The sequence below is a fragment of the Oncorhynchus nerka genome, linkage group LG12, assembly GCF_034236695.1.
Source record: "Oncorhynchus nerka isolate Pitt River linkage group LG12, Oner_Uvic_2.0, whole genome shotgun sequence".
In the NCBI taxonomy this organism is placed as follows: Eukaryota; Metazoa; Chordata; class Actinopteri; order Salmoniformes; family Salmonidae; genus Oncorhynchus; species Oncorhynchus nerka.
This window is the reverse complement of record NC_088407.1, coordinates 18,862,226-18,871,756: the sequence shown is the minus strand read 5'-3', so window position 1 is coordinate 18,871,756 and position 9,531 is coordinate 18,862,226.

Here is a 9,531-nt window from a genome sequence, read left to right as displayed (position 1 = left end):
TGTCAGAAGTAAAAACGTTGATACAAGTTAGCCAGCTAGCTAGCTGACTTATGTGGCTAGCTACCGTAGGTGAGAACGGGGATTGAAAATGCTTCGAGGGAATCCGAAAGTGAAGGTGGAGGTAGGGGACGATTATGGCCAAGGAGGTGCGTGTGAATGGACGTCGGGGGTTCTGTCTGAGGAGATCGCCAGGGCGTCGGAGCGCAGAGGCCGCTTGAGGGAGGACGTTAGAGTGATGGTGGCTGAAGCGGGCATGAGTGCTTCGTCGAGTGTATTTCGCGCGGATTCTGGTGGGCGGACCGAAGTGGCGACGTCGGCCGCGGCGTGACGAGGAATCTGGGGCTCAGGATGTAAACAAACATGGCGGCGCCCAGTTCCCGGCTGCGTCCGTATCTGTTAAGACCCCGAAGTATTCCGGTAAGGCGGATTGGGAAGCTTTTCATGCTCAGTTTGAACTGTTAGCTCATTTTAGGGGTGGTCGGATGAAGAAAGGGCACTGCAGTTGGCTTTATGCCTCACGGATGAAGCTCTGTCCTGTTTGATATTGATTAGCCCCGAGGACAGGCATGATTATGGTGCTCTAGTGGGAGCACTGAGGAGGCGCTATGGACAGTGTGTACAGCCCGGGCTACTGCGCTCCGAACTGAGGAATAGACGCAGGCAGCCTGGAGAGCCTCTACGGGTGCTAGCTAATGACATTGAGAGCCTCTCTCGGCGGGCATATGCTCACATGCCCCCTCCGTGCAGAGCGAGCTAGCACGGGACCAGTTCATACAGGCGCTCTCCCCTACGGAGCTGCGCATACAGACCCAGCTGGCTCATCCTGAGTCATTGCAGACAGCCTTGGATATGGCTTTGGAGAGGGAGCTGGTGTGGGCTGGGGCTTCAGCTGGGGCTTTGGTGGGGGTGCAGGGAGACACACCCTCTGTGCGAGCTGGGGGCAGAGCAGCCCGGAGCCGGAAAAGCCTGCTTGGGTGGCCGAAATGACAGAACTCATTCGGGCTGTGTCGCTACAGGCGGCACGAAACACAAGCCCTGGTCCCAGGGTCTGCTGGGGTTGTGGCCAGCCAGGCCATCTGCGCCGAGATTGCCCCATGTCCCCCAGAGCTCAGGGAAACGGCTCGGGGTCCGCATAGACCGGGTAGTGCGGACCCCTGGCTTTCTATCCCAACCACCATCATCTTCAGGAGGAGCCCACCGGCACAGACGGGAAGCAAGGCTCCACTTCCCCCAGAAGCAGACGAGGGCAAGCGGAGGGAGCCTGTTGTTGTGGTGGGCCGGACCTGTGTTGGGGACTTTTGTCATGTCCCTGTCACTGTGGAGGGGGTGCCCTGCTCCGCCCTGGTGGACACTGGGTCCACAGTAACCCTGGTGAGGCCAGATATTGTGCCAGGTTGGACTCAGTGTGAGCCTACAACTGTGCAGCTCCGCACAGTCACAGGTGAGCTGGCACCCATGAAAGGGAAGGGAATAATGACTCTGACAGTAGGGGGCAGGACTGTGCGTCATCCTGTGTGGGTGGCGGCTGTGCAGGACCCTTGTATCCTGGGATTGGACTTTCTTAGGAGCACAGGCTGCCAGTTAGACCTAAATAGGGGCACACTGAGCTTCCAGGGAGGGACGGAAGTCACCATGGCCCCCCCTAATGTCACATTCACTCAACCCAACAAACCCTTTACTCCAACAGTTAAAGCAGCAGAGACTCATGGCTGCGCCTCCCCACAGCTGTGTGTGACTTTTCCCCAGTCCCCTGTCACCTACGGCGGTGTGTTACATTCCCCCAGCTACCTCCATGACACAGCCCTCTGTGAGCCCGGGCCGCACCCCCAGCCCAGCTACCCCAGATGGGAGAGGAGAGGACACTGTCTGCAGTGAGGGAGATATGGGGAGGAACTGTGTTGGTCTTGACCCTGAGCAGCAGGAACGGTTGTGGCAGTTGCTGTTTGAATTCAGAGACAGCTTTGCGTTGAGTGAGGAAGAGGTGGGTCAGACTCTTCTGGTGCAGCATGAGATCAACACAGGTGATGCTCGACCCATCAAGATGCGTCCCCGCCGTATCCCGCTGGCACGCCAGGAGGCGGCAGACAAGGCTGTGTTGGAGATGCAGCGGGCAGACTTCATTGAGCCCTCAGACAGCCCCTGGGCGGCGCCAGTCGTCATGGTTCCGAAGAAGGGGGGCAAGCTGAGGTTCTGTGCGGACTACAGGCGGCTGAATGAGGTAACCAGGAAGGACTCATACCCCATACCACGTATCGATGAGTCGCTGGACCTGGTTAGGGGTCCTCCTGGTTCTCCTCACTAGACCTCCGCAGTGGCTACTGGCAGGTGCCCCTCTCCCCAGAGGCCAGAGCCAAAACTGCGTTCTCCACTAACAGAGGACACTGGCAGTTCAAGGTCCTGTGCTTTGGCCTGTGCAACGCTCCAGCTACTTTTGAGCGTTTGATGGACAGGGTGCTGGATGGCATCCCCCGACAGCAGTGTCTGGTATACCTCGATGACATCCTGGCCCATGGCAGCTCCTTCCAGTCAGCCCTGGGGGCGCTACGGCGTGTGCTGGAGAGGGTGGCTGCCGCAGGTCTGAAGCTCCACCCCGAGAAGTGCCACTTCATGAGGAGAGGTGTCCTTCTTGGGCCACCGAGTGGGGAAGGAGGGGATCAGCACCATGGAGGACAAGGTAGGGGCTGTCAGAGACTGGCCCACCCCCACCGACCAGCGTCAGCTGAAGAGCTTCCTGGGCCTGGCCTCGTACTACAGGAGGTTTGTACGGGGCTTCTCAAGCGTTGCTGCTCCACTGAACCGCCTGCTGCCGAAGGACAAGGCTTTCACTTGGACAGTGGAGTGTGAGGAGGCGTTCAACACCCTCAAACGTGCACTGATCGAGGCCCCGTGCTCGCCCCCTGACCTCACCTTGCCCTTTATCCTGGACACAGACGCGAGCAATGTGGGCATGGGTGGGGTGCTGGCCCAGGTGGGGCCAGAGGGGAGAGAGTGGTGGCGTACTTCAGCAAAACATTTGACAAACATGAGCGCCGCTACTGTGTCACCCGGCGGGAGCTCTTGGCTGTTGTGGCTTCCGTCAAACACTTCAAGTACTACCTGGGTGGTCTGCCCTTTACTGTAAGGACTGACCACTCTGCTCTCCAGTGGCTCATGTCTTTCAGAGAGCCAGAGGGGCAGGTGGCACGCTGGTTGGAGGAGCTTCAGCCGTATGACTTCACGGTGGTGCACAGGGCAGGGGCACGCCACTCCAACGCCGACGCCATGTCCCGTCGGCCCTGTACTGCAGACGGCTGCCGCCACTGTGAACGGAGAGAGGGACGGGGAGAGAGAGCTGCGGGCAGAGGAGGGTGTCTGTGCCACAGTGTGTCGGGCGAGCGGGCCTGTCTGCTGTGAGCTGCAGACTGTCGACGTGGCTGAATGGCGGCAGCAGCAGGGACGGGACACAGACTTACAGCCAGTGCTACAGTGGGTAGAGGCGCAGGTGAGGCCACCATGGGAAGAGGTGACAGCGCTCTCACTCGCGACCAAAGGGTTGTGGTCGAAGTTTGAGAGACTGCGGCTGGCTGATGGCGTGCTACAGCGGGCATGGAAGGAGTCAGCTACGGGAGAGGAGAGGTGGCAGGTGGTGGTCCCAAAAGCATTGCGGGAGGCTGTGCTCCAGAGTACTCATGGGGGGGTGGGGACTGGACACTTTGGGGTCACAAAAACACTGCGCCGTCTCCGTCAGGGCTTCTACTGGGGGCAGCACAAGAGGGATGTGGAGGACTTTTGTCGCCGCTGTGACAACTGCACAGCGAGAAAGGGCCCCCCAGGCCGCTCTCATGCTCAGCTCCAACAGTTCCCAGTGGGGGCTCCCATGGAGAGGGTGGGAGTGGATGTAGTTGGGCCGTTCCCCACCACAGACAGTGGAAACCGCTGGGTGCTCACGGCCATGGACTATTTCACAAAATGGCCCGAGGCCTATGCTCTGCCTGACCAGGAGGCAGAGACCATCGTCGACGCCCTGACAGCGGGGATGTTCAGCAGGTTTGGAGCTGCAGAGTCCATCCACAGCGACCAAGGCAGAAACTTTGAGTCCCGTGTGTTCGCCACCATGTGTGAGAGGCTGGGTATGCACAAGACCCGCACTACTCCTCTCCATCCTCAAAGTGATGGCCTTGTGGAGCGCTTCAACAAAACACTTGGACAGCAGCTGGCCATCGTCTCTTCCAAACACCAGCGTGACTGGGACAAGCACCTGCCTATGGTCCTCATGGCATGCCGCTCCGCTGTCCAAGACTCCACCTCCTGCACGCCTGCCCTCCTCATGCTGGGGAGAGAGATCCGCACCCCTGCGGAGATGGCGTTTGGTCGGCCCCTGGATAGCCCTCATGTTCCTCCGGGGCCGGAGTATGCCCGGAGACTCCAGGACCGCCTGGAGACAGCCCACACCTTCGCCAGAGAGCAGCTGGTGAATGCAGGTGTGAGGCAGAAAAGGAACTATGACGTGCACACCCGGGAAGGCACTTTGTGGCTGGGGAGCTGGTCTGGGTCTACAGCCCCCTAAGGAAAAAAGGCAGATGCCCCAAGTTGGACAGTCACTGGGTGGGACCCTGCAGTGTCCTGGAGAGGGTAGGGAGGTTGTGTACCGGGTGCAGCTTCCTCCCAGGGGAGAAAGGTGGCACTGCACCGGGACAGGTTAGCCCCATACAGAGGGCCTCTTCTCCCCAAACCCCAGGAACCCCCACAATTCCCCTCTCTGGCAATGACATTCTCCAGGCACCCACCCTCAGGTGCCGCAGACAAGGCTCAGACAGCCCACTCCCCCTGTCTCCCCCTGTGTCACCGCGTGGTTCCCCAGAACCACGGACTGTATTACCCGTTCCCGCTTCCTTGTCCCCCATATCCCTGCCTTCATCCCCTGGTTCCCAGAGGGGCACTCTGCGACCATCACGGCCACGCAGGCAAAGGAGACCTCCGGGTCGCTTCAGAGACTTTGTTTGTTCCCTCGGGGACGAGGGACTTTGTGGTGGGGGGGCTGTGTAGCGACCCGCACAGACAGCTGTGTGTTATGTGCTAGGCTAGGAGGTGGTTGTGTTGTACTGACCAGTACCCGGTGTTCGCGGGGTCCGACATGTCAATCAACCTGCTATCTGCCAATCACGGGAATGCCTGGAATGTTCTGATGCCGGGCATCCTGGTGGTTGGCGGAGTGGCGTGGAGGGGGGGTTGGGCATTGGAAGTTAAGACCAGGTTCAGCCTTTGTTCTCTCTCTCTTACATCTGGGCTTCACAAGAGAAGGTCACGGTTGGATTGTGGGTTATCTGTTATCTATTTGGCGTGTGCTACGGCCCAAACAGTAGCCTGTGTAAAGTTGGTTCAATAAACCGTCAATTCGCAAACTCAAGCCTCTGTCTGGACAATTGTTCATTTATGATCTAGTCAGGTCATTACAATACAGTGAGTGCAAATAAGGTCAAATAAGGGAGTTAAGGCAATAAATAGGCCATGGTGGCGAAGTAATTACAATATGGCAATTAAACACTGGAATGGTAGATGTGCAAGTAGAGATACTGTGGTGCAAAGGAGCTAAATAAATAAATACAGTATGGGAATGAGGTAGATAGATGGGCTGTATACAGATGGGCTATGAACAGGTGCAGTGATCTGTGAGCTGCTCTGACAGCTGGTTCTTAAAGCTAGTGAGGGAGATGGGAATCTCTAGCTTCAGTGATTTTTGCAGTTCGTTCCAGTCAGTGGTAGCAGAGAACTGGAAGGAAAGGCGACCAAAGGAGGAATTGGCTTTGGGGGTGACCAGTGAGATATACCTGCTGGAGCGTGTGCTATGAGTGGGTGCTGCTATGGTGACCAGCGAGCTGAGATAGGGCAGGGCTTTACCTAGCAGAGACTTGTAGATAACCTGTAGCCAGTGAGTTTGGCGACGAGTATGAAGCGAGGGCCAGCCAACGAGAGCGTACAGGTCACAGTGGTGGGTAGTATATGGGGCTTTGGTGACAAAACGGATGGCACTGCGATAGACTACATCCAGTTTGCTGAGTAGAGTGTTGGAGGCTATTTTATAGATGACATCGCCAAAGTCAAGGATCGGTAGGATGGTCAGTTTTACGAGGGTATGTTTGGCAGCATGAGTGAAGGAAGCTTTGTTGCGAAATAGGAAGCCGATTCTAGATTACATTTTTGATTGGAGATGCTTAATGTGAGTCTGGAAGGAGAGTTTAAAGTCTAGCCATAATAAGAAGTGAAATGCTAATGGAAATGTTTCACAATGATGTCATTAGGCAGAGCAAGCAACAGATGGCACACAGACAGCAGAGCTGGGGACAGATCGGCAGGGACAGACTGGCAGAGACAAGGAGTCTCAGGTAAGTTTGTTGAGTCTTTCTTTGGCAAAATAATGAAAGGTTCTCTCTTTTTTAGACCTGTAAAATAGGGACATAATTGGAAAATACCATGGATACCCCTACTCAGCTTAAACTGGTGACTGAACTAAGATTTGTTTAAGGCAATGGTATTGCTATTGTGATTAATTGTGTAGTTTTGGATATCTGTTGTTAGGAGTATGGCAAACACCTCATTTATTTTCTAGGAGACAGACTGTGAGGCAATGAGGGTGGTGAAAGAGCCAGGGAGAGAGACTTCAGAGGACAGTGTCGCAGCCACGGCAGGACCAGGTGTCAACCTTGTTGCCAGCAGCACCAGTACATGGAACAGTGGCACAGCATTGTCCAGTTACCTCAGTTATGGCACAAAACCATATCAATTTATAGAACCGCAAACTCTTGCCAACAGAGTGTTGATGTTTCAATAGAAATGGTTTTGCGATTTCCCCTGGCTACATTATAATCCATCAATAAAATGAGTGTTGTGTTTTCACTGTAGTCAATTGTTTTCAAGCCAGCCATCTTTTGGCCAAAGAGAGGATGCTGCCTTCATTAGTGCAGGATTTAGGAACTGGAGAAAAGCCATTGTAAAATTCACAGCACATCAAAACTGCTCAAATCTCATCCTTACGTCTCACACATTATCTCCTCTTTATGTTAATGATTCATCACCTCTGGTACTGGCCACCATTATCTTTTTGACTTGCACTAATTTGAGCTTAGTTTCCTCATTCTTATTGGCACAGACATTAGGGCATAGATTATATTCGTGGCGTAACCATAGCAACGACAGAAATAAACAGACATGCACACTCCTAATGCTGGTGCATGTCTAATGGTGCTTAAGCAATACAAACCCATGCTCTTCATGCACGTACATGTCTTATGGTGCTTGTAAATGATTAACTAATGTGTATGTACAATGGCCTGCACAAGACCAGGCATTACCCAGAATCGTTAGGCCTGTGTTGATCCAGCTTTGCACATTCACATGGATTCTGCTTACGCATGTCTAATGGTTAACCCTTATATTGATTCTGCGTACCAGCTTTGCACATTCACATGGATTCTGCTTACCCTAAGATGCATAACATGTACTGGAGCATCTCCAATAGGTGTGGCATGTAGTAAGACAGGGACAAGCCTTTAGATGCCACACGGATGACAGTGGGAATTTATACCAGCTTTTGAAACTTAGGGCAGAAGAGGATGATCCCATTTTACTGAAGTGGTTAACAGAGCGTACCACAATGTACACAGGCCCCAAAGTACAGAATAAAGTTCTGTACATCATGGCCAATACAGTCATTCGAGGCATTGCAGCTGAGATTAGGTATCTTCCGATTGAACAATTGTCAGTAATTGTTGATGGTACTGAAGATGTTTCTGGTGCTGAACAGGAGAGTGTCTGCCTGCATTATGTTGACCATGACCGTGTCCCTAACGAGGAGTTTATTGGGCTATACAAGGTGTCGGAGACAACAGGCGAGGGCATTGCGAAAGTGGCAAATTATGTGTTGTTGAAGCTCAATTTGCCCATGTCTGACTTACGTGGGCAGAGTAACGATAGTGCCTCAAACATGGCAGGAACATACAGAGGTGCACAGGCAATTGTGAGGAGGCAGCAGCCATTAGCGCTCTATGTGCATTGTGGAGCACACTGTGTTAATCTGATTACACAGGCTGTCTGCTCAGCCTCCCCACTGATCCGGGATTCCCTTTCTTGGGTCCATCAGTTAGGTGTCCTCTATGGCCAGTCAGGAAAGTTTAAGAGCATGTTGGAATCAATTGCCACGCCCAAAGATACACATCTGACCACCATGAAACCCCTATGTCCAACAAGGTGGACTGTGTGGAATACTGCTATTAGAGCTGTGCTAGGGCAGTATGAACAGGTACTAAGCAGCCTAGAGGAGATGGCAAAAACTGCATCCAAGACAGCTTCAACTGCCAGTGGCTTATTCGAGCACTTCAGCAAAGGCAAGAGTATGTTGGGCCTCACACTTGCCTCTGCTGTTCTTGGAGAACTTGAATGCCTAAACATTTCACTGCAGAAAAAAACTTGGATTGTCTCTGGTGTGCAGGCTGCAGTCGAGTGTGTGCGGTCATCTCTTAGGTGCAAGAGAAATGACGAAAGCTACCTTGCACTGTATGAGAAAGCAACAACATTGATTGAATCCATTGAGACACACTCAAGATGATTTGCTGGCAAAGCGTGGATCACTATAGGGCATATTTTTTTAAAGTGTTGGATGCTATGGAGGTTCAGTGTTCGGCCGTTTTGACCAGGACAGTCTAAACGTCCTGCACAAGATGGAAAGAGCACTTCTCACGGGGGAGTTGGATGAGTCTCTAGATCAGTACTCTGAGCTGAACATAGATTCTCTTTCAGTGCAGTTGCCTCTATTTCATAACAAATACCCCTGTAGCAGCAGTGGAGAGGCAGCGGAGGTCCTCAGGAAGGTTCCAGTGGAGGTGCGGGGGTTGTTTGACCAAGTTGAGGTGCTGATCAGGATTTTGTTTGTGGTGCCAGTGTCTTCATGTGAGGCTTAGAGGAGTTTCAGTGCACTCCGTAGGTTAAAGACTTGGCTACGGGCTAGCATGGGCGAAAAGAGACGGAACAGCGTAGTTGTCTGTAATGTACATAAAGACAGGCTGGAGGGAATATATCTGCCAGCAATTTATTGGGTCCATTGAAACCCACAAACATGTTTGGTTCTTATGTTCAGTACTATGTATATATAAAGTTACTGGAAACCTTGTGGTGCTGAATATGTTCTTTACACTTTTTTATTTCACGGACCCCTTGAAATTACACCAGGGACCCCTAGGGGTCCACTGACCCCTGTTTGAGAACCCCTGGTGTATAGTATGATATTTGTTATTTTGTTTAGTAGTTTTCAGTTTTTATTACATGACAGTACACACTAATTACTTATTTTGTTATTTTATTTCAAATTGCATACCTGGTATGATATACTTGTCCATAGTTGTTGTTTGAAGAGTTGAGACACTGACTGAACAATAAATAAGTATTTTTGAAGGATATTTTGGTTGATTTATTTTGGTTATTCATTGAAGTAGTTCTTTCACTTTTAGAACTACTTTATTTTGAGCTTTTTGTTCTTGTAAAAATATTGTAGTAGACATA